At 42.5% G+C, this 4,757-nt stretch overlaps 2 pseudogenes; both read right to left on the bottom strand.

The window, feature by feature from the left end:
• Window positions 1-701: 701 nt before the first annotated feature.
• LOC114214801 (proline-rich protein 3 pseudogene) lies at window positions 702-1,484 on the bottom strand (annotated as a pseudogene).
• A 2,425-nt stretch (window positions 1,485-3,909) lies between these two features.
• LOC148165010 (cytochrome c oxidase subunit 6C pseudogene) lies at window positions 3,910-4,191 on the bottom strand (annotated as a pseudogene).
• Window positions 4,192-4,757: the final 566 nt, after the last annotated feature.

Here is a 4,757-nt window from a genome sequence, read left to right as displayed (position 1 = left end):
GTGTAGAAAGTCTAGAGGGCACCAAGAGCCTCACTCATTTTGGCAGAAAAACTTACTCTAGTGTTGGGAAGTCACAAAGATGCCACGGACACTGAGAAAGGCTACGTACGAGGGGATGCACAGTTTCACAAAGCACAGTGATCACAGACCAGAGTGGTGGGGATCATGCTACTGACGTAGAAACTACAAAATCCAAAAGCAGGGAGAGTGGCCTTTCAGGGAGTAACTGCACCAGTCATCCATACTTGATCCCAGGTCAACCTGGTGAGTTTCACAGAGCAACTGGCAACTTTGGGGGTACGGGCTGTCACATAAAAAGGACTTAAAACAAGCAGCTAGAAGAAGGGAATGGTAGGAAACTGCTCCAGGGCTCTCAGGAATCGAGGGCAGTACCGGGGGCTGGGGACAGATGCACAAGAAACAGCACCAAAGAGGTTTCCTGTTCAGCAGTCAGTTGGCGAGGGGGAAGAGGATCCAGGAGGCAGTTGAAGGGAGCAAAGATGGGGTCCTGAAGGCGAGTCTCTGGAGGCTGGATCAGAAGAAAGCCCACACACTGGCTATCAATGATGAAACACAGCTCTGGACCCCAAATTGGGGAGGTGGCGGATGGGGGTGGGTGTCACTGACTGAGGGTGGTGGGTGGAACAGCCTCACAGTAGCCATCACAGGGCCACAGGGAAACATATGGCCGCTAGGTCAGAGGGCTCCTTCCAGCCTCGATGGGAAGGCAGTCTCACAGAGGCGGTCCATTGACGCCTGGGTGGTAGAAGGCACAGAGGTCCTCATATCGACAGTGGCCCTTTTTGGCAAAGTGTCAGCAGACAGGGCGGTTGGATTTGTCTTCCACAACTTGGGGGCCATCCTTGGGCGGGCAGGTATTTTTGATAAGAGACCAACTTTTGAGCCTTCGAGGATTTCTCTGCTCTTTGTGAAAGCCTCCCCTGGAAGGACCCCCATGGCCTGGTCCAGGAAAAGGAGGTTCAGTATTGGCCCCCCACCAACTACGACCATATGGGCCACACCTGGGGCCTAGGCCTCCCCGAATTGGGCCTCTGCCCCGGGGAGGAGGTGGGAGACTCAGCAGTGGTGGAATCATTGGTCCCCTTGATCCTGGAGGACCTCTGTGAAGAGAGTCTGCATTCTTTTCTGTCTGGCTCCTTTCACTCAACATCGTGTTTGTGAGATTCATCCAGGTTGCCTGTAGCAGGATTTCGTTCATTTTCATTGCAGTGTAGTGTCCCATTGCATGCACACACAACAACTTATTTATCCATTCTACTGATGGTGGACATGTGGGTGGATTCCAGTTTGGGGCTGACTTGGGGTCACTAGGCTTTCCATTGGCCATGCGGGGAGGGCCCAGAAGGCTGGGTGGTCCAATGGGACTCCCATCCTCCTTTGTCTCCAATCTCCTCCCGCTCTGGCAGCAGGGGCTGCTGCGGTGGCGGCGGCTGCTGCTGATTCTGCTTCTTTTGTTTCGGCATCGTGGTTGCGGCCTTGGTGAGAATTTTTGCATCCATGTTCATCAAGGATATTGGTCTGTAATTCTCCTTTTTGATGGGGTCTTTGTCTGGTTTTGGGATCAAGGTAATGGTGGCCTCATAAAATGAATTTGGAAGTTTTCCTTCCATTTCTATTTTTTGGAACAGTTTCAGGAGAATAGGTATTAATTCTTCTTTAAATGTTTGGTAGAATTCCCCTGGGAAGCCATCTGGCCCTGGGCTTTTGTTTGTTGGGAGATTTTTGATGACTGCTTCAATTTCTTTAGTGGTTATAGGTCTGTTCAGGTTTTCTATTTCTTCCTGGTTCAATTTTGGTGTTTGATACATCTCTAGGAATGCATCCATTTCTTCCAGGTTATCTAATTTGCTGGCATAGAGTCGCTCATAATATGTTCTTATAATTGTTTGTATTTCTTTGGTGTTGGTTGTGATCTTTCCCTTTCATTCATGATTTTGTTGATTGGGGTCATTTCTCTTTTCTTTTTGATAAGTCTGGCCAGAGGGATATCAATCTTGTTAGTTCTTTCAAAGAACCAACTCCTAGTTTCGTTGATCTGTTCTACTGTTCTTTTGGTTTCTATTTCATCGATTTCTGCTCTGGTCTTTATTATTTCTCTTCTTCTGCTGGGTTTAGGCTTTATTTGCTGTTTTTTCTCTAGCTCCTTTAGGTGTAGGGTTAGGTTGTATATTTGAGACCTTTCTTGTTTCTTGAGAAAGGCTTGTATTGCTATATACTTTCCTCTTAGGACTGCCTTTGCTGTACCCCAAAGATTTTGAACAGTTGTGTTTTCATTTTCATTGGTTTCCATGAATTTTTTTAATTCTTCTATAATTTCCTGGTTGACCCATTCATTCTTTAGTAGGATGCTCTTTAGCCTCCATGTATTTGAGTTTTTTCTGACTTTCCTCTTGTGATTGATGTCTAGTTTCAAAGCATTGTGGTCTGAAAATATGCAGGGAATAATCCCAATCTTCTGGTACTGGTTGAGACTTGGTTTGTGACCTAGGATGTGATCTATTCTGGAGAATGTTCCATGCGCACTAGAGAAGAATGTGTATTCTATTGCTTTGGGATGGAATGTTCTGAATATGTCTGTGAAGTCCATTTGGTCCAGTGTGTCATTTAAAGTCTTTATTTCCTTTTGATCTTTTGCTTAGATGATCTGTCCATTTCAGTGATGGGGTTGTTAAAGTCCCCCACTATTATTGTATTGTTGTCAATGTGTTTCTTTGCTTTTGTTATTAATTGCCCTATACAATTGGCTGCTCCCATGTTAGGGGCATAGATATTTACAATTGTTAGATCTTCTTATTGGATAGACCCTTTAAGTAGGATATAGTGTCCTTCCTCATCTCTTATTACAGTCTTTGTTTTAAAATTTAATTTGTCTGATACAAGGATTGCCACCCCAGCTTTCTTTTGGTGTCCATTAGCATGGTAAATGGTTTTCCACCCCCTCACTTTCAATGTGGGGGTGTCTTTGGGTCTAAAATGAGTCTCTTGCAGACAGCATATCAATGGGGCTTGTTTTTTAATCCAATCTGATAGCCTGTGTCTTTTGATTGGGGCATTTAGCCCATTTACATTCAGGGCAACTATTGAAAGATATGAATTTAGCACCATTGTATTGCCTGTAAGGTGACTGTTACTGTATATTTTCTGTGTTCCTTTCTGGTCTATGCTGCTTTTAGGCTCTCTCTTTGCTTAGAGGACCCCTTTCAATATTTCTTGTAGGGCTGGTTTCAAGTTTGCAAATTCCTTTAGTTTTTGTTTGTCCTGGAAGCTTTTTCTCTCTCCTTCTATTTTCAATGACAGCCTAGCTGGATATAGTATTCTTGGCTGCATATTTTTCTTGTTTAGTGCTCTGAAGATATCATGCCAGTCCTTTCTGGCCTGCCAGGTCTCTGTGGATAGGTCTGTGGCCAATCTAATATTTCTACCATAATAGGTTACATATCTCTTCTCCCGAGCTGCTTTCAAGATTTTCTCTTTGTCTCTAAGACTCGTAAGTTTTACTATTAGATGTTGGGGTGTTGACCTATTTTTATTGATTTTGAGGGGGGGTTCTCTGTGCCTCCTGGATTTTGATGCCTTTTTCCTTCCCCACATTAGGGAAGTTCTCTGCTATAATTTCCTCCAATATACCTTCTGCCCCTCTCTTTCTTCTTCTTCTGGGATCCCAATTATTCTAATGTTGTTTCATCTTATCATATCACTTATCTCTCAAATTCTGCCCTCGTGATCCAGTAGTTGTTTATCTCTGTTTTTCTCAGCTTCTTTATTTTCCATCATTTGGTCTTCTATATCGCTAATTCTCTCTCTTTTTTTTTAATTTGTTAGTTGTTTATTTATCAAGACAAACTATTCCATAAGCCAGTATTCGTGTTTCATAGTTCAGAACACAGGTCAGTGACAGACTTCAATGGAACTCAACCCAAAGAAATTCTTTGCATTCCCAAACCACTTTGCACTCTGAAAGATACCAGCCTTCTTCATCTCCTCAAAATCTTTCATGGAATCATAATTTCTGTAGAAATCTGCATATGCCTTCTTTCTTGGTTCGGCCACAGCAAACTTATAGAAAGCTGCAACCCCCAGGGATACAGCAAACACTCCAAAAATATGAAATCGCAGACGCTTGGCCAGAAGGCCTCGCATCTGAGGTTTCGTCAAAGCACTGGAAGTCATGGTAGTTATTCTCAACACCAACCTCAAACCTAATGTCCTCCCTAACTGATATAGAAATCGCTAATTCTCTCTTTTAATCCTAGCAGTTAGTGCCTCCATTTTTTATTGCACCTCATTAATAGCCTTTTTGATTTCAACTTGGTTAGATTTTAGTTCTTTTATTTCTCCAGAAAGTGTTTCTCTAATAACTTCCACGCTTTTTTCAAGCCCAGCTAGTATCTTTAAAATCATGCTTATGAATTCTAGGTCCAACTTTGTACTAATGTCCATGTTGAGTAGGTTCCTGGCAGACGGTACTACCTCTTGTTCTTTTTGTTGAGTTGATTTTTTTTTGTCTTGTCATTTTGTCCAGAGGAGAATAGATGAATGAGAGAACAAAATGCTAACAGGTTAAGAACGTCCCCAGAAAATATACTCTAAACAAATCAGAAAAGACCTGAAACCAGGGGAAAAGAAAGGGAAAGAAAGAAAAAAGAAACAGAAAAAAAAAAGAAACAGAAAAAGATAAAAACAGAACAAAACAAAACAAAATAAAACCAGAATATGATCAAATATGATTAGGCTGG

Source organism: Eumetopias jubatus, unplaced genomic scaffold (assembly GCF_037043125.1).
Source record: "Eumetopias jubatus isolate StellerSeaLion01/CBP00866 unplaced genomic scaffold, mEumJub1_p1.0 scaffold_1, whole genome shotgun sequence".
NCBI classification, from domain to species: Eukaryota; Metazoa; Chordata; class Mammalia; order Carnivora; family Otariidae; genus Eumetopias; species Eumetopias jubatus.
This window is presented reverse-complemented; position numbering and strand designations above follow the sequence as displayed.